At 43.2% G+C, this 20,726-nt stretch overlaps 1 protein-coding gene and 1 non-coding gene across 2 annotated transcripts in view; both read left to right on the plus strand.

The window, feature by feature from the left end:
* Positions 1-6,178: 6,178 nt before the first annotated feature.
* On the plus strand, positions 6,179-6,285 carry LOC120887766 (U6 spliceosomal RNA). The gene has a single exon (XR_005731092.1). It is a non-coding gene; the product is annotated as a U6 spliceosomal RNA (small nuclear RNA).
* A 9,613-nt stretch (positions 6,286-15,898) lies between these two features.
* Positions 15,899-20,726, plus strand: part of Proser2 (proline and serine rich 2) — a 30,584-nt gene continuing 25,756 nt past the window's right edge. The window contains exon 1 of the mRNA XM_078023221.1: positions 15,899-16,038. The gene's annotated coding sequence lies outside the window, so the exon portion shown is untranslated. The remainder of the gene's footprint in view (positions 16,039-20,726) is intronic.

The raw sequence follows: 20,726 nt of genomic DNA on the forward strand, positions 1-20,726 counted from the left end.
AACTTGATTATTCCTGATAGCATTTTTAAATTTTTTTAATTTATATATGATAGCAGAATATATTACAATTCTTATTACACATATAGAGCACAATTTTTCATATCTCTGGTTGTGTACACAGTATATTCACACCAATTCGTGACTTCACACATGTACTTAGGATAATGATGATCATCACATTCCACCATCATTTCTAACTCCATGCCGCCTCCCTTCCCCTCCAACCCCTCTGCCCTATCTAGAGTTGTCTATTCCTCCCATGTTCTTGCCCCCATCCCACTATGAATCAGCCTCCTTATAACTGATAGCATTTTTTAAAAAATATTTTTAGTTGTAATTAGACATAATAGCTTATTCGTCTATTTATTTTTTATGTGGTGCTGAGAATTGAACTCAGTGCCTCATTACTGGGCAAGAGCTCTACCACTAAGCCACAACCCCGGTCCCCCTAGCCATAACATTTTGAGCAAGGAAACAGTGGGTGGCATGAACCCCAATTCCATATGCAGAGAAATCAAGATACAAACTTGTGACATAACTCACTTATGGGAGGATTAAGTCCACTCAACACTAGGTCTTCCAACACGGGCCCGCCATTAAGTTGCATTGGGCTGTTGATTGTTTTAAAATTCCAAAAACAAAAAAAGGAGAGAATCGAGATCAGAGACAAAGTCAGGCATAGGACTCTGGGTGGCATGAGCACATTTTGGAGGGTCTTGTTCAATTTCATGATGGTGCATGCCTATAATCTCAGCACCTGGGGAGACAGAGTCAGGAAGATAGGGAACTTAGTATCATGTAACTTTTTTTTTTTTCAGTTCTGTCAATCTTTCAACTCTTTAGTCAAGGCGGCTGAACAGTAGAAATAGCAGGCAGTCCCCAAGAGATATAATCTGAAGGCCATTAGGAAACACCTCTAACCTAAATCCTCTCTCTGCCCCTTTCATGAGGTGCCATCAGTGGGGATCGCTGGAGAAGGAACAGGCACTTAGCCCTCTTTGGCCATGCTCCACCAAGTCACCTGTATTCCTAAAACACATAAGGTGATCCTGACAGTCAAGTCCCTAACTGATGAGGAACAAATCGGGGAGCTATGAAAAAAATGGAGATGGGAGTGCAGGGTAGAGGACGCATCAGGAAGGGAGAAGAGTTAGACTAGCTCAGTACTTTCATTCCTTTTTTTCTTTTTTTGCAGGGGATTGGTACCAGGGATTGTACCCAGGGATGCTCAACCACTGAGCTACAACCCCAGCCCTTTTTATTTTTTATTTTGAGACAGGTTCTTGCTAAGTTGCTTATGGGCTCACAAAGTTGCTGAGGCTGGCTTTGAACTCACCATCATCCTTCCTCAGCCTCCCAGCTCACTGGGATTACAGGCGTGCACCACAAGTACTCTTGCCTGAATCCAGCCTTCTTTACAATTATCTTTTTTATTTCTCCCCCCTTTGAAGTCTTTTTTCCCTAATTCAAAATTGTCCACTTACTCTTCTGCCTTGTCTAAGAATTCCTGCACCTCAGATCTTTGCTCCCTGTCTTGGGCTTCTCTAACAGGTGTGCCTCAACCTACCTGCATTAGTCTGCTCCGGTGCATAACAATGTACCACAGACTGGAAGATCTCAACAACACACATTCATTTTCTCACCACTCTCAGGCTGCAGGTCCAAGGTCAAGGTGTCAGCGGGCAGGCTCCTTCTGAGGCCTCTCTCCTTGCTTTGCAGATGGCTGCCTTCTGTCTCTGTCTTGTAATGTGCTTCTGCCTGGCATTTCTATACCCTCCTCTTCCTATAAGGACATCAGTCCTATAGGATTAGGAACCTCTTAATGACCTCATTTAAACTTAACTTTATCTTTAAAAAAATCTCTCTCCAAAGACAGTCACACTGGGGTGCTTGGGATTAGGACACCCTCATAGGAGTTGGGGGGGACACAATCCAGCCCATCACCATACCTTACTTTGAAGGAGCCCCTCCTTAAGGGAGGCCCTTGATTCCTCTCTGGAAATGCTGCTTCTAAATCCATTTCTCATTTATCCTATTCAGAGACCAGTTTTGCAGAGGCAGGATTTTCTACTGGAAGTCCTCCTAGATAATGTTAGGCTGGACACCATGGATTTAAACTTGGAGGCTTGCACTCCTGGAATCCAGCGGCTTGAGAGGCTGAGGCAGGAGGATTGAAAGTTCAAAGCCAGTCTCAGCAATTTAGTGAGGCTCTAAGCAACTGAGTGAGACCCTGTCTCTAAATAAACAATAAAAAGGGCTGAGGATGTGGCTCAGTGGTTATGCGCCCTGGTTCCATCCCTGGTACAAAAACAGAACAAAACACACTCGGAGGCTATTCCCTCAGGCTACAGTGGGTTTATCTGTTTTCTCAGCATTATAACTGGGTTCCTTGTGGGGTACTTCAAATTGCCCACTGGACTGGATTCACAGTCTGAATCAGGACTCTTGGGTGATGGGCACACTGTGACTTTCTGAGAAGATCTAGATCCAGGTGAACCGCCTCGCATCAGCAGCTGCCCAATAGCGTGGCTGTCTGTAAATTAAAACAGTTTCTTTTCTTTTTTTTTTTTTTTTTATTAGTTACACATGACAGTACAATGATCTTGACAGAAAACAGTTTCTAATATAAGGGGGAAGCTGGGCATGGTGGCCCATGCCTGTAATCCCAGCACCTGGGGAGACTGAGGCAGGAGGATGGTGAATTCAAAGCCAGCCTCAGCAAGGCCCAAAGCAACTCAGCAAGACTCTGTCTCTAAAAAAAAATATATTAAAAAAGGGCTGGGGATGTGGCTCAGTGGTTAAGTGCCTTGGAGTTCAATCTCCAGTACCCCACCCCCCAAAAAACATAATAATTCATGGGGAAAAATTGGTACCACTACAGAAATCAAAAGTCCTTGTTTCTTCTGCTGGCTGAATGCTGGGGATCACAGAAACCCAACGCTGGCAGCCAAAGCTGGAGTCTGAGGCGATCCTTGATACTGCTCTGCAGGTGTCGTCACCTGGTTGCATACCTGTCCAAAAGAATGGCCATTTGTCAGGGTCTGTGCTGAGTTATCCTGGCTCCATCCTCCCACACAGTGCAGGCATTCATGGCATTGCCCCACTCGGGGCCCCACTCTGAGCAACAGCACAAGGTCTTTCAGCCTGTCCTTTCCCACCTATGGGACCTACACCATAGGTGTAGCAACCCATGCTACAAAGGGAGGCTTCTCATCCCCCTGCACCCCACCCACTCCTCACCTTCCACTCCACTCCAGGCTCCTCTCAGAGTCCAGAAAGCACAAGCAAATTCTCTGCTCAGCAGCTGCAGCAGCCTGAAATATGCCTTTACTGCAGAATCAGGGCTGGATTTCAGTCCTAGGCACCCTCCTTGAATCGGGGCCTTCCCTACCCAGTTTCTGGTCGGCTATAATATGTCCTAGAAATTATTATCATTATTATTATTAATTTTGGGGGGGTACTGGGGATTGAACCCAGAGGCTCTTAATCACGGAGCTACATCCCCAGCTCTCTTTCTTTTTTTCCCCAGTCCTTTTTCATATTTTATTTTGAGACAGGGTCTTGCTGAGTTGCTTAGGGCCTCACTAAATTGCTGAGGCTGGCTTTGAACCTGCCATCCGCCTGCCTCAGACTCGCAGACCTCTAGGATTACAGGCGTGCACCATCGTGCCTGGCTCCTAGAAATGATCTTTACTGACCCAACATGGAAATACTCTGGTGCTCTCTCCCTTTCCCCAGGACAGAGAGGAGAAAGGTTTCCTTTTCTGGAAATCCTTAACAATAGGCAAAAGACTCATCTATTTGGACTGGAGGATATCAGATGCCCCTGAGAAACACCTCCTTGGGCCCAGGGCTGTCCTCTGACAATTGTTCCTCCATGGAGTGGTGTGAGAAGAACTGGTCATCTCAACAGGGATCCCTGAAAGGACCATGAACTGGTAATCATTATTACATTTTTTTTAAGAGAGAGAGAGAGAGAGAGAGAGAGAGAGAATTTTTTATTTATTTATTTTTTTAGTTTTCGGCGGACACAACATCTTTGTTTGTATGTGGTGCTGAGGATCAAACTCCAGCCTCAGGCTTGCCAGGAGAGCCCGCTACCGCTTGAGCCACATCCCCAGCCTGGTAATCATTATTAATTACCCAGAATGCCTTGATCTTTTCCCTCTCCTCAGAACCAGCTAAAATTATCATTGAGCTGTTCCAGGAAGAGGGACTGCCCAAGGTTCCAGGATCAGAAACTTAATACCCAAATTAATATGTTAGTGGTATCTGAAGGTTGAGCCTTTGGGAGGTAACTAGGATTCCATAAGGTCATGGGAGGGACCCCTAGTGGCATTAGTGGCTTTATAAGAAGAGGAAGAGAGACCTGAGCTAGCCGGTTTGCTCTCTCACCATGCAATGCCCTCTACCATGTTAAGGTACAGTAAGAAGGCCCTCACTGGAGGCCCGACAAATGCCTGTACTGTTCTTTTGGATTTAGCTAAATAATCCTCTTTCTTTATAAATTACCCAGACTGTGGTATCCAGTGATAGCATTACAAAACAGAGAAAGGCATGGACCATGTTCTTTCTTTGCAGTCACCATTTGTTGTTGTCTTCTCTGAGATGTCAATGAACTGGGCCTTTTGGAGTGTTCCTTGAGTTCCTGTGGGCCCTCTTAAGGAACAGCACTATTGTACATCAATGACTCAGAATCGATCATTTCTGTCTTCAAAATCTTCCCTTGAGTCCTTGCTGGAAGGTTCCTTCCCCAATCATGACTCTTTTTAAACGGTCACCTTCCTACTCATTTCCTGCTTTCCACCACCAACTTTCTGCCTCCCTTTCTCAACCCCAACAGGAGAGAAAAGATTTCTTTCCTCATTCATTGTAAGGTTTATGGCCAAGACCCCTATAACAGAAGACAGATTAGTAAGAGGAAAGTATAGAGCCAGGCACGATGGCGCGTGCCTGTAATCCCAGCGCTCAGGAGGCTGAGACAGGAGGTTCACGAGTTCAAAGCCAGCCTTAGCAATGGCGGGGCAGTAAGCAACTCAACTAAATAAAATACAAAACAGGGCTGGGGATGTGGCTCAGTGGTCAAGTGCCCTTGAGTTCAGTCCTCAGTCCAAAAAAAAAAAAAAAGGAAAATATATCCAAATTTCCTTAATATAAGTTCTGTGTGATGCAGGGGCCTTCAGGAATAGGGGCAAAAAACAGGGCTTCTGCATTTTTAGGGACAGTCATGCAGAAGTACATTGGAGGACCAAAGGGTCTGATCTCTGGGGCATTTAACAAGGCCTGTTTATTCAGATTCTTTTTGGTGTCCCTGTGTGACATTCCTTCCCTCTGAGTACACAGCAGGACACCTGTGACATGAAGGTCTTCTGAAGGAGAAAGGAGGGAGATTATGTGACTCACTGGAGCGGAGAAAGGAAAGGTGAGAGCGGCCTTCCTGCTTCAGTTGTTTTCTGAAATGCCACGGTGCCATTTTGGTGGGGGGTAGCATGTCTTGAACCCTTTCGGTTCTTCTGTACCCCCTTCAATTTGGTTTTCATCTATAGCCATTCAACTTCATTAGGGAAATGAGTTCCTGGCTCCAGCTTCATCTCCATCATAGAGCTTCTGAACCCCTGGGGGTACAGACTAAGATGGGTGTAGGAACAGCCACACTGCCGGCTAGAACACTGCAGGTGCGCATGTGTGTGGCTGTCCCGTGTGCAATGATGTGCAAGCTGAGCTTCAAAGACCAGCAAGACTTTTACCAGGGCAGGATGAGAACAGCCTGAGCAAAGGCTCGGAGCAGGCAAACACAGGAAGAGTTCAGGAAACAAGGGTCGCAAATGTCTGAGCATGAGGAGAAGCAAGGGATCAGAGGGAAGCAGAAATCTAGAGAGCAGACAGAGGAAGGCAGATGGACAGGGACCGGGCCATGTTTGGTGAAACTTCAGGAGTTTCTGAGTAGAACTTAACTGTGAGAATTCATCAGACATCAGGAAACATCTTCAAAATGAAGGCTCACTTTCAACTTTTTCATTTATTAGTAACAAAGAAACTGAGTTGTTGTTATCATCATCATCATCATCATCATCATCATTAATTATTTTGGTACTGTGGAGTGAATCCAGGGTCGCTTAACCACTGAGCTACATTCCCAGCCCTTATTTCTGTATTTTATTTAAAGACAGGGTCTCTCATGCTTGCTTCGGCAGCACAAACACTAAAATTGGAACAATACAGAAAAGATTAGCATGGCCCCTGAGCAAGGATGAGACACAAATTCATGAAGTATTCTGTATTTTTTGTGGAACCAACCTAGATGCCCTTCAATAGATGAACTGATAAAAAAAAAGTGGCATATATACACAATGGAATATTACTCAGCAATAAGAGAGAATAAAATCATGACATTTGCAGGTAAATGGATGGAGTTGGAGAAGACAATGCTAAGTTAAGTTAGCCAATCCCCAAAAAACAAATGCCAAATGTTTTCTCTGATATAAGGAAGCTGATTCATAGTGGGATAGGAAGTAGGAGCATGGGAGGAATAGATGAACTCTAGATAGAGCAGAGGGGTTATTAAAGATAGTGGAATGTGATCATCATTATTATCCAAAGTACAGGTATGAAGACACGAATTGGTGTGAATATACTGTGTATAAACCAGAGATACGAAAAAGTGTGCTCTATATGTATAATAAGAATTGTAATACATTCCGCTGTCATATATAAATTTTTAAAAAGAAAAAGAAAAAAAAGACAGGGTCTCACTGAGTTTCTTACATTACAGCCTCACTAAGTTGCTGAGGCTGGCTTTGAACTCCCGATCCTCCTGCTTCAGCCTCCTGAGCTGCTGGGATTACAGATGTGCACCACCACTCCCAGCCTGAATTATTACTACAAAGTGCAACATATCCCCCAATTCTTTGATAGCTTCGTAGTCCTTTTCCACTAGTGAATAAAAAGGGAGGGGGGATAGTCCACGGCTTCATAACTAGGAATTGACTTCAGTGTCTTCATATGAACAGCATCAAAAGTTTCCATGCTGAGCCTCTCATGAACAAAGAAACAGCTTGATTTTCTTTATTTTTATTTTTAAAATTAATTAGTTATTTAGTGATGGTTCAGATTGAAACTGGCACCTCGCACATGTGAAGTAAGCACTCTAACAACTAGTTAAAACTCCTAACCTTTTTAAAATTTTTTGACATAGGAACTTGTAAAGTTGACCAGACTGGCCTTGAACTTGGGATCCTCCTGCTTCAGCCTCCTGCGTAGTTGGGATTACAGCTGCACCAGGTCCCCAGCTGCCTTCTTTCCTTTTTTAAGTGGAAACAGACTTCGGATTGAGAGTCAGGTCATTTCCCCATTCCTCTCCCTGCCCTCCGGGATGCAGGAGCTCCCTCCCAGCACCCAAGGACCCCTGGGCTGCCCACCTTAGCTCTCATCCCCTGTTCTCTCAGTGTGACTTTTAAGAGAACGGGGTCATCATGCAGCAATCAGGAAGAGGCTGCCAAGAAGGCTCCTTCCAGGAGCTCAGTACTTGCTGATCCTGGAAGGCAAGCCCGGGTGAAATGGAAGGACTTTGAGATAGCAAACAATGCCATCAGGGGATAGTGATCCCCAGAAAAGGTGGTCAGCCACAGGAGAGTGCTGAAATGTCACACTGCCTTGGCACATTCCAGTCCTCCTGTTTCAGTTACAAGATACTTTTTCACTTATTTAAAGACATCCACAAGGCCACCCAATGCACATCTCTTCGAAGTCTATATATTTAAAATATATGTTTAAATTACCTTTTTGCCCCCAAATCTATTGTGCATGACTTTTTTTTTCAATTATCTGAAAATTATCTAGCCAAAAATAATCCATTGCATATTATTCTCTTACTGCCTCATCCTAAAAATACACTGTCTTCCCAGCAACCCCACCTGCCAGGCAGTGTCCCCAGAATGGAAAGGCCTTGTACCAAACAAAGCCACACACTGGGGGCCAGGAAATGCCCCCTTCTCCTAGTTCTCCTGGGTCCTCAGTTTCTCCTTCTGCAAGTGGGATATATAGTGTCATCTCGATAATGAGGTAGGTCTGAAAAATATTTTAGACCCAGGCATGAAAATGGTTCTAGGTCCAGAGTTAAGTGTATCTCATCTTAATAGAAAGAGAAGTCCTTTCAAAGCTGTGTGAAAGCTGAATGTTTTTTTCTCTTTTCTTCCTTCCTTTCTTCTTTTTTCTTTTCTAACTCCCCATCCCACCCCCAGTGCAGAGGATGGAATCCAGGACCCCTGACATCCTAGGCAAGAGCTCCATCACTGAGCTATACCCAGCCACCCCTTGATTTTTTCAAAGCACCAAAGGATTTCACACTTTACCTTTCAGTGAATGCCCTTATGAATTTAAAATCTGTTTTGCCCTTGTAGACGTGTTTCAAACATTTGGATTTTCTGAAAACAACTTTTAACACAATGTAAGCTAGCAATGACCTATTCTTTATTCTGTCATCCCGCTCATTAAATTAGATGACTCCTTCTTGCTGGTCTATCAGATTGGGCTCTGGAGTCAGATGGTAATTGCTTAACCTCTTCGACTTATGAACCTAACCAGGCCTCTTTGGAGCTCATCAGCATTTCTTCCCAGGAGAGGAAGGAGAAGAGAAAGTCAATGAAAATTAAATGAGTTCATTTTGCTATTTTTAGTAAACATAAGAAGTGGACCGACGAGAGACGAAGCTCAAACCAATATGGAATTATGTTTGCTTGCAATTATCCCTGCTAGCCTCAGAGGGTGGCTTGGAAATGGCCACATGTAAATACCCCACCGAGAATAAAGATCCTCCTGCCATAAAACACAGTTTACAAGGGTGGCTCATTGGCTCCATCTCAGAGCCAGAGAGCAGAGCAGCCTGGGTTCAGGGCCCAGCTCTGCCCCTAACCAGCAAAGTGATGGATGACGTCCATATTGTAGGAATTCTGACTCCAGAGCCTTGGCCCTGTGCCTCGCTGCCTGTCCCTAGCAGGAATCTCAGAGCCTGAGTTCTTTGCTGCCTGTGGTTCTGGTTGAATGAAAGGCTTTAGTCTGTCTTGGGAAGAGATGAGGCTTAGCCTATGTTAGTTTCACTCATGCAATTAATCCATCTTGATTACTTTACTGTATGGAAGCTCAGTCTTGTCATAGCATGTAACAGTACTTTGTCTTTGGCAGTTAGTCTTCTTTGTCAAACACTTTTGAAAAACTGTTTCAATGCTTTCTGTCAAAATCGGAATGGATTTTCATGTGATTCTCCACCTTTAGCTGGAAGCCGCAGCTCCTGTTTTTTTGTAATCCCCTCAGCCCTCCCTCTTAGTATCTCCCCAGCTGCCTCAGACTGGGATGAATATTTAATAAGGTGAGATTTCCACATTTCTAATGAGATTTCCACATTTCTAATGGTTATTAGTATTCCTTCAATTCTCATAAAGGTTGTGCTTTCCCCCAGTACTCATTTAATAAACTTGAAAATAATCAACAATGTGAGTACAAATCCCTTAATTGGCTTTATAGAGAAAAAAAAATGCATGAAAAACGTACTGCTATACCAGATCACGACAGAAGCGTGAAGGGCAGCTCTAGCAGAAAGCAAGAGCAGCAGCCTTAGGATGACAGCCTGCCACTACCACATGAGTGAGTCTGAGCCTTAGTTTCCTCATCTGTAAAACGGGAATCATTAACACTTTCCAAGATTGTTCTGAGAATTAAACTTGTGAATGAGATTTGTAAACTATTAAATGACATAAAGATATTAGCTGAGATCTGAGAATGAAGGTCCCTAGGTTTTTTAAAAGAACTTAAGGAAGAAGGTCGGGAGGGTCTGAGACAGAAGACAGTGAGCCCAAGAGGAAGGTGGGATCAAGCACTTAAGGGTGGTAAACACAACCTGCCCCCATGAGATGTGAAGTCTAGCCACCTAATGCCACCTCTCCCATCCTGAGCATTCCAAAGAAAGAACCTTTGGCAACCAAATAGGGGTGATGGATGAATTAATGAATTTAATGTATGCAATACCCAGAGGACAGTTTAAAAAAAGCTTCCCCAGCAGAACCAGGGTAGGCATGCAGCTTGTTACATGACACAGGTAATGTCCACCAGTGGAGATTTTTCAGGTCCTCAGAGAGGCAATATTTGAGACCAGGGTGATGAATTCTTTTGCCCAAGGAGAGGTTTCTGGACTCTTCTATGCAGGAGATTCAACTTTGGGGAAAACACTCCCATTTAACAGATGATCCAAACTGCCAGATGAATGAAATCTAGGATGAGAACTAAGAGAATAGAGCCTTAGAAGAGTTGTGGGAATAGAGCCCAGACATCAAGTGTAGGAAATAAATGAGAGCTGAATTGGTAAAGGCAATAAATATATTGGCCTGTTTCACTCTCTTATGAACCATTTTCAAAGTTAGTAAAGCATTTTTAAAAAAAGTCAAAGGAAAAAAATGCCCTTAGATGACTTTATTCTTGCAAACTTTATTCTTGCAAACGGTTTATTCAGGACTCTCAACTTATTGGGGCTATAAACATCTAATGGTTTTATTGCTGTCAACGTCTGTCTGCAACTATTTTCTAGGCAATTCCCATTTCTCACCGGTAGCAAGACATCTGTGAGAAGACTGCCAGATTGAACGAGCTTCCTAATGTTTTGGTTATTAGACCAGTCTCATTTTTTTTTTTTGTATTGAAGATTCAGTTCTTTGCAAAAAAGGAAAATAACAAAATGCCAGCAAGGACATGGAGAAGTTGGGATCTTCATATCTTGCTGGTGGGAATGTGGGATAGAACAACTAATGTAGGTGCTTCCTCAAAAAGTGAAATAGAAAATAACCATATGATTCAGCAATTCCCCTTCTGGGAAAAGACCCAAAGCCATCAAAAGCAGGGACTTGAACAGATATTTGATCACCCGTGTTTATAATAGCATTATTCACAATAGCCAAAATGTGGAAACAACCCAAATGTCCATCAGCAGATGAATGGGTAAACAAAATATGATCTGCACAGTTCAGATGTGTTAAAATTGGTAAGCCCTGAGGCCATGTGGTTAGCCCCTGGGGACTTTTTGGGGGGGTCAGGGGGAGCAATGTAGGGATCAAACCCAGCACTTGTGCAAATTCTCTACACTGAACTACAATCCCAGCCGTTCTGGTGACTTCTTGAACTTGGAACAAAAGAGATGATAACCACTGAGCATTGGCCCTTAGGTTTGGTACTCTGTAGCAACTTTAGGACAACAGGAAAATCCCACTTAACATTTTATTCCTCACAGTGAAGCATTTCGTGCGATTTCCCCTTTCTTTTCCTGTTGTGATTCTTTGTAGGAAGGATTTGTTTGTTTTAATCCTATTGACCAATTTAGAAATTGAAATTAAGTATTAAAAAGAAGAAGTCCTCACCAGATGCCAGTACCTTGAGCTTGGACAATTCAGCCTCCAGATCTGTGAGGACATATATTTATGTTTGTTATAAATTACCTGTTCTCAGGTATTTTGTTATAGCAGCACAAATGAACAAAGACTACATGTAACGTGTTTAATGTTGCCTGTACATACTTTCCTCTTAATAAAATCATGGGTGTTAATGAATACAAGAAGGATGGGAAATTTTTATTGATTAATGAAGTGAATTTGTCAAGATGTGCTGGGTTGAGAGTGATAGGAGTATGACAGAAGACATCAAAATAGAAAGTGGGAATTCTGATATAGCTGATTGATTACAGAGGTTAAACTCAGTGCAGAAAAAGTTAGGCAAAAAATGAATAAACAAAAAACAAAGAAAAGAAAAAGAAATAGAATATTTTAAACTTCTCAAAGAATTGTTAAGAATTGCCAAAGAATTCTCCTGATACTGCAACTTGGAAATAGCCACAAAAAATAATCACCATCATAATTTAGTTGACATAATCTTAAATGCTTGTGTAACCTAATCTAATTTTTCCATTTCTTCTGCCATTTGAGATCACATAAATATTTACCTAAATTTTCTCCTAGTGTGTTGTGGGGAGGAGATGGGGTGTGAGGGGGAGGAGTACCAGGAGCACTCTACCTCTGAGCTAGGTCCCCAGCCCTCTTTTTGTTTCTATTGTTTTTTTGTTTGTTTGTTTGTTTGTTTGTTTTGAGGGAGAGAGAGAGAGAGAAAGAGAGAGAATTGTTTTCAATATTTATTTTTTAGTTTTCGGTGGACACAACATCTTTATTTTATTTTATGTGGTGCTGAGGATCAAACCCAGTGCCCCGCACATGACAGGCGAGCACTACTGCTTGAGCCACAACCCCAGCCCTTTGTTTCATTATTTTATTTTGCAACAGGGTCCTGCTAAGTTGCCTGAGCTGACCTAAAACTTATGTTCCTCCTGCCTCAGCCTCCAGAGCAGCTGGGATCACAGGTATATACCTGGCACCCAGCTCTCCTAGTTTTAAAATCTTCTAATGTAGTTGGAATTTCTTCCAGCACATGAGGAAAGGTAAGATGTTAACCTGATTATTCTTTCAAATTGCTGGTTTTCTAAACCTCACTTATTGACAGTCCTTCCCCTTTTCATTTATTTTTAACAACTCCTCTATCATATCTTAAAGTATACAACCCATTTTCTGGGTTAAATATTGTTCTCTTAACTTAATTTTCATCAGGATATCCTCATACTATGTTTTAATAATAAATAGGGCAATTTCCCATATTTTCCTTATTTTCTTAACTCTTCTCAGCTATTATTTGTTCAGGCAAATTTTAAAGGAATTTCACTTTAACCTCACAGGGTGTTGATAACCTTATTATACAGGTGAGGAACTGAGACTCAAAAAGGATAAACATCTTAAGGTAACATCTCGCTCACATAGAAAAAGCAGAAATCAAAATTATGTCTTTTACATCCCCCCTACTTTAGCTTTAAATGCTATAAATTTTTAGTAAAATTTCTTCACGAAATTTACTTACTAGCCACTTTCCCTATCTTGTTTGCAACCCTATAATGGCCATCACAGAAACTGCAGTTTCTGAAGTCAATTTTATTCAGTAATTATTACAGTCACCCACTGCTTAATGAGAAGTGCCACTTAACAACAGGGTACATGCTTAGAGATGAGTTATTAAGCGATTTTGTCACTGTGGGAACATCATTGAGCATACTTACACAAACTAGAGTGTCTATGTCTTCACTGGTCCATACAATCTTATGAGACCCCTGACGTCTATGTGTTCCATTATCGACAGATACATCGAAATGTGGCACGTGACTCTACTACCTTATAAAGTGAAAACATGTTTACCTGAAGTTTTTAGTTTACTTTAAAATTGTTAACTTATACAAAGTTCAAAAGAATAATTGTTTAATATTGGGGGCTCACATATTGTGGTTGTCAGCTTTCCATGACAGTACCAAAATACCTGAGATAATCCACTTAATAAGGGAAAAGGTTGATTTTTGCTCACAGTTATGGAGGTTGCAGTCCAGGGTTGGTTGGTCCAATTGCTTTTGGGCTTGTGGTAAGGCAGTGCATCATGGTGGGAGCACATAATAGCTGGAAAGCAAAGAAAGAAGGTAAGAAGAGTTGGCATACAATCCCCTTCAAGGACACACCCCCTATGACCTAACTTCTATAAGACCCCGCCTCTTAAAGATCCCTCCACCTCCTAATAGCATCACAGCCAGGGACCAAATCTTTAACACATGTGCATTTGGGACACACTCCAGATCCAAACCAGTCTGTATCATCAGTATTTTCTTAGCAAAGACCAACTTCAGAAGACATTTATTTACAAGTCAAGAGGCTGGGTATGTAGCTCAGGGGAAGAGCACATACCTAGCATGCTTGAGGCCTTGGGTTGTATCCCCAGCACCAGAAAAAATGTCAATTTGGAGTGACAATTTGGATTATTGTGATTACATCATGAGTTTTAAGGCACTAATAATACCATATACAAGACCCTCCAGAGGTTTCTCTTTTCATTTTTTTCTTCCTGGTTGTACTTTTATGAATAACTGTCTTTAAATTCCCCTCTAAACCTTTATTTTCTTCTTATGTCACTGTGTCCTTTCTCACCTTGTAGTCCCTGGAGATGTGTGTTCAGTTGGCACACAGATGGCTTCCCAGGGGGTGCACAGGGACCAGAAACCAGCCTATGCACAGCAGTTAAGCTGGGGCCTTGGCTCTGCCTGTACCAGCTCCGAGGAAAGGCCACCTGATTGTAATTCCCACAAAGATTTGATGTGGGCTACCAGGGGTGGCCTCATTTCTCCTAATGCCTTTTGGTTGAAACTTTATTTTCAGACTCATTTTCTTCCCTATTCATTTCCTGCCACTTTTTTTTTTTTTGGTGTGTGTGTGTGTTTCCTTTTCCTTTTCTCCTTCATCCATCCTAATCTCATCATCCTTCAGTTTCTTCCTTCTTACTTCTTCTGCACCTACAAAAAAAGATACACCATAAAAGCCTAATCAAATAAAAAGAACAATAGTAAAAATGCATGTATCAAAATGCCTCTTTTTTTCTCCATCTGAATTCCTTGAATACAAATGTTACCCATATTACCTCTCATCCCTAGATGTTGTATATTATTTACACTTTAATAAGTCACTTCATCAGAAATGCTTCCAGACTTAATTAACACAACACGGGTCAAAAATTTAAGAGGTGGGGGGAAAACATAAACAGAAAGCTTAGGTCTAGTATTCAGCAAGGATTAGGGACTGTTGGAATTGATTCTCTTCTGGAATTGGTTCAGAAAGAGGGGGATAATAATACTCACCTAATTAACTAGCATGTAGGGTAAAGTGCTTTGTAAACATTAATTAAAGATGCAGGGAGTTAGGTGTGGCCAATATGTTATTAGAGAATAAGTTTTCTTCCCTTTAATCAGGTATCTCTTCCTGGAGAGGGCAAAGAAATGATCTAAGGACTAAGGAATTGGGGCTCAGCCCTGAGTGCTACCAGTGACTCAGTCTTCTGGGTAGCTAGTCACTTCCTTTCTTGCTTTCTGTGAAAAGGGGATAAACACAAACATTTTTGGAATCAAGGTTGTTACAATGTTTGCCACGAGTATACAGCAAAGCCTACAATTGATAAAATCCCTTAACTCTTGCTCTCTTTGTCCCCAGCAAGTTGTTCCATCTATGGAAACACTGGTAACATTAACTTCCAATCCAAAGCCTTCCACAACCAGCTATTAACCTCAGTAGATGTTTCCAATGATGTAGGAAGAAGAGAACAGCAAGAAGCAGTGGGGTTGAAAACTCTTGGAGGAACTCTACTGTCATGTGTATCTAAAGAGAGAGGGGAAAAAGAAATCTCTTGGGGGAGTTTCTTCAGCCCTCTGAACCTCAATAAAAATACAACAATTACAAAAGAGCTATAAGAAAGAATATTGAATGTTTGCAACATAAAGAAATGACAAACATTTTAAAGAGATATATATGCTTAGCCTGATCTGAACACTACACAATGTACATGTGTCACAACATCACAAGGACACCCCACATGTGTACAATTTAATGTGTCAATTTAAAAAAAAAGAAATGACCTCTTAAAACCCACAGTTTAAGACTTAAGTAAAATCATGTATGAATGTTATATATGCCTTTTCCTAGGGTATAAGTATTCAATAAATTGTAGTTATTGTTATTAAATAAAAATAAGTTCTCAAGGCTGCTGATGGGCGGGTGGTTGGGGAGGAAGAAGTTCCTTCTCATTCAGAGTTTCAAACACAAATCCGCGTGGATAACTCCAAGATGGGAGTTGGTGATTTTCCCCAATTCAAACCTCACTGCTAGAAGGAAGACACCTGAGAGGCGGCCACAGGGTCGGCTACGCACCGGGCCTGTCTCTTTAAATGCCGCGGGCGCGCGCAGCCTGTGTCCGGGGACCGGCGTCCCGGCGCGGGAACGCGCGGCGCGGCGGGGCGGGGATGGGAGCGCGCGCGGCGCGGCGCGGCGACTGGACAGTCGGCGAGGTGCGCGGGCGTGTTGGCTGACGGGCTGCGCGGGGCTCAGGGTCGTGGTCCGCGTGGACACCTGCCGTCCCCGCGGAGGGGACTCCCGCCAGGTGAGTGCCACACCTCGGACCCGGGACAGGTTCTGCGCGGCTGGAGGCGCCTGGCCGCGGTGTCCCTTCCCGGGCGCCCGGGACGGCGGCAGCGAGTGCGGTCGGGATCGTGCGGGTCTCCTGGGCGGGTCGCTCTCCCCGGGAAGCTGGGCGCGCCTGCGGGGCTCCGGCGTCGGGGCGCCTGGGGGGAGTCGTGAGGTGCCCCGGCCCGGGGCCGCCAGCGGGGCCCGCCTTTGCGCGGAGCGTCCCTGGCTGTCCTCAGCCCGCGCCGTCCTCCCCGAGCCGCGAACGAGGGGCGCCGGCTCCCACCTCCCGGGACCGGGGTCCGCGCGCTGCGGGGCGGCAGTGCGGTGCGACCCGGCGGGCGGCGGCGGCGGGAGCCACCTGTTCAGCCGAGTTCCTGCGCGGAACGGTCAGTAGGTTTCCGTCCCCCTCGGCCCCCAGCAGGTAACCGAATCACGCGGGAATGTGTAGGATCTGCCCCGGGAACCAGGGCGGGAGGGATTAAGAAAAGAAAATGTGGCTGATGAACAAAAGGCAATAAAATGAACTCCAGCGTTGCCCCAAGGCTGTGAAAGTTTCCCAGTATTGTTTTACCGAGTCTAAATTTAAGCATCCAGCTCCCCCCTCCCCTTAACCGCAGGAACTAACCTCAGAAAACTTTTAACTCTTTGCCCACACCTAGTTGGTGCAAAGCACAAAACCTGAAGCGAGTAAAGGCAAGTGATTTTGTGTGTCTCCCCCAAGAATAGAACGCTGAAGTATTTTGCTGGAGACCTTCAGGAGAAGATTCCTCCGGGCTCCAATTTTAATGGAGAACAAATTTTTTCAAACTTTATTTCTGAAAGATAGAAAAACCCCAGACCAAGCCTGTGTCATCTTGAGGAAAATGTTCACAGGAGAAACCTTTTTGAAAAATACTTTTTGACAATTTTTTTTAAGCACTTATACCTAATGCTCTCATCTGCACTAAAACTTTGCCCTCAAAGTTCCATGTCTGACTGTTACAGATTGTTTTTCTAGGTGGAGGAGGTATTTTCGATCATGCAGCCAATGTGGAAATATAAACAAATGCTCTATTTACTTGGGATTGGGTGGGAAGGATGGAAGTTGTCTAAAATCTTTCTTGCCAAACTTGACAGTGTGTGTATGGAATCTTGTATATTTTCTTGCACAGACGTAATAACCATTTTAAGCGACTGGATATATTTTTTGGTCACTTCAAATAAGCTTCTCTTTGAAAGTTTTGGATGCTGGTGATTTAAAAAGAACGCCTTTTCTTCATTATTAGACATCAGAAATTTAAAGAGTGACAAATGAGAGGAAGCTAGAAAGAGGAGTAATGTTTTTAAGAAATTCTGAGTGTGTGTGACTTGGCAGCTCCTTTGTTGCAGAAGGTGTTTATTTGCCTGTTTAAGTGGGGGTTTGCATGTTCATTAATCTATTCCCACCCTGCTGAGCCCTGTCATTGGACATAAAAACATTTCTAGATAACAGATCAAGTAAGACACCTGGCCCTGGTTCCAAAGTTCTCAGACACCTAAGGAGCCTATAGCTGGCACCCTGTGTTCATTCTGAAGATCAGCTCAGATAACTACAAGAGGTGAAGTGGGGCCTTGAAGCCTGAGGGGGTAGAAGTGAAAGGCTTGGGTGGAGTAGAGCTAAGCACAGGGAATCCTCTGGGAAAAAGAAAAAGTCCAAGTGCCTCTTATCTGTGTTGTTGTGGGACAGCCGCCAGTGACCTAGAGGCCCGTTCTGTAGGTGCCAGGGGGAATCCTAGGAGCATCCAGAACTTGAGCTCTTTGCTTTGATGGTGAAGGGCAGTGTTTTGTTGCAGTTTCCATTGCCCTTTCTGGTGGCTTCCTCTCTGCCTGTGTGCTTTAGGAGGACAGGCTTGGCTCTGTCCCTGATAGACAGCCGCATTCCCCTCTGAACTGCAGGAAAGCCTGGTTCACGCTGAGTCTGACCTGTGGTGTCAATATAGTGGCATTGCTGATAATAGCCTGTCTGTGAAGCTGTATCTGTCACTAATGCCTGCATCCCCCTTCTAAAGTTACAGCATTAATCTTGAAATTTAAGAGTATTTCAAGAAGTTCTGTGTGGTCAGAATGAGTGGCAGAGAAATGTGCAGGGCATAACATCCTGCCTTATTTGAAAGGGATCTGCTAGCTGTACACAAATGCAGATCTTCATACTAGATATTCCCAAGGCCTCTTGCCACTGTGAAGACTTGATTCTCAGTTTTATTGTAATATATAACAGAGCGGTGTCAGTAAGTACATTTGCAGTGTTATGCAATCATCACACCTGTCTAGTTCCAGCACTTTTTCATCACCTGGGAAGGAAATGCATATGCATTAAAGCAGTCACTCCCCATTCCCTCACTGCCCCAGCCCCTGGAAACCACTAATTTGCTTTCTGCTTCTGTGAATTTGCCAATTCTGGACACATATATAAATGGAATCTTAAAATCTGTGTCCTTTCTTCTCTGGTTTCTTCATTTGGGGTGCTATTGACAGGATTCATCCCTAATGTAGCACATATCAGTTCTTGGTTCCCTTTTGCGGTTGCATCTTTTTACACTGTGTGTATCTGTAGCGTTTTGTTTATTCATCAGTTGACCAACATTGGGTTGTTTCCACCCTTGGCTACTGTGAGCAGTACTGCTGCCAACAGTCCTGTGCACGTTTTCATTGTGATACCTCTTTTTGGTCTTTCGGGTCTATTCCTGAGTCAAAGTCCTGGGTCAGACAGTCATCATGCCTAACTTGTTGAGGAACTCTCAGGGCAGCTTTTAACCGTTTTATCTTTCCACCAGCAGGGAAGGAGGTTCCAGTTTCTCCACATCCGTTACTTTCTGTTTGTTGCTGTTTTGATTCTGGCCATCCTAGTGGATGTGCAGAGGACTCTTGTTGTGCTTTGGATTTGCCTTTCCCTGATAACTAATAACCCTCCGCATCATTTCACAAGCCTGTTGGCCTTTCGCAGTTGTCCCCCTTCCTCACCTGCAGGTTGCTTTCCTCAGTGTCATATACCTGCGGTCATCCATGGTCGGAAAATGTTACTATGATGCCACAAGGTACAGATATTTTGAAAGAGAAGCACATTCACATAGCTTTTGTTATAGTATAGTGTTATAATTGTTCTGTTTTATTAGTTATTGCTAATCTCTTACTATGCCTGATTTATAAATCTAACATAATATGATTAATATTACATATGTATGGGGGAAAATACTGTATGTGAGGTTTGGTGCAACCCACGGTTTAATATATCTTCTGGGTCTTGGGAAGAATCCCTGCAAATAAGGGGAGAGACTACTGTATGCCTCTTCTTTAGGAAAATGTCTTAAGGACTTGATTCTCTTTTGCATTTGATTTCACATCACCAAAATCTCGCATGTGAGTAAATGTAGGGTCTGGTCAGTAGATTATGTTCCTTCTCAGCCCTTTGTTATTTTGTGGGGTTTTCTGCTTTCTCCTTCAGGCTGCTATTTCCACTAGTTGTCTGGATAGTACTTTGAAATATTTTAATATTCTGCTTATTTTAGTTATCTAGAGGCCTGGGTATTCATCATTTTATTCAGCAATATTCATAAACTATTTGACTACCTACCATGTGTTGAGCCCTGAGGTGATGGTTGTGTGTACAAATAGATATGTACAGATTACTTTTTTATTTTTAAAAATTGACAGGTTGTCAATAAAAAAAAAATTTAACTGACAGATTAATGGATCATAGGAAAAAAGAACTAAGTTCCACTGGAAATGAGGGGATCCACTTCAGGTTTTATCATCAGATAACTGTGTGACCTTAAAGTTCATCACTTGGTCCTTCTAGAACTTGGTTTCCTGGTCTGTAAAATTTGGAGTAGAACTGAAAGACTCCCAGGCTTTTATCAGACCTTGAAACTGGAGATGCTTTTTTTTTTCTTTTTTCTTTTGGTACTGGGAATTGAACTCAAGGGCACTGGACCACTGAGTCACATCCTATTTTGTATTTTATTTAGAGACAGCCTCACTGAGTTGCTTAGTGCCTCACTTTTGCCTAGTTTGGCTTTGAACTGAGATCTTCCTGCCTCAGCCTCCCAAGCCACTGGAAACTGGAGATTCTAAATTAGTGATTCAGTCAGTTGCAGTGGCTCACACCTATAATCTCAGCAGCTCAGGAGGCTGAGTTAGGAGGATCAGTAGTTTGAGGCCAGCCTGGACAACTTAGGGAAAGATTCAGAGGGCTTGAAGAGTAAGGTAATGGTTTATGTTCCTGTCATTCTAGGCACAATTGGAGATAGAGAGGGGAATAAGATATGGGCTCGTCTGCCCTCAGGAAGCTTGTGATCTGTTAGAGGAGTTAAGGTATGAATTGGTAACAAAAAGGTCCAGGCTTTTTGGAACAGAAAGGAGAAATGTGGGAACAACTCCTGAAGACAGTGACATTAGAGCTAGGCCAACAGAGAGGATAGTGGGAAACAAGACTAACAGGTAAGGCTGTGACTTTGATTGTCCTGCTGAGAGTTTAGCCTCTGCTTTGGGGCACCAGCCACTGACGGCTCAGGAGTAGAGCCGAGATAGCCACATTGTCTTCTGGCTTCCCTGTAGAGCAGACTTTTGCACACTGAGAAAATAACTTTAAGTTGTACAGAATGTTCAGGAGTGAGGAAGAGAGGATGGAAATATGAAGACATAAAG

The sequence above is a fragment of the Ictidomys tridecemlineatus genome, chromosome 10, assembly GCF_052094955.1.
Source record: "Ictidomys tridecemlineatus isolate mIctTri1 chromosome 10, mIctTri1.hap1, whole genome shotgun sequence".
In the NCBI taxonomy this organism is placed as follows: Eukaryota; Metazoa; Chordata; class Mammalia; order Rodentia; family Sciuridae; genus Ictidomys; species Ictidomys tridecemlineatus.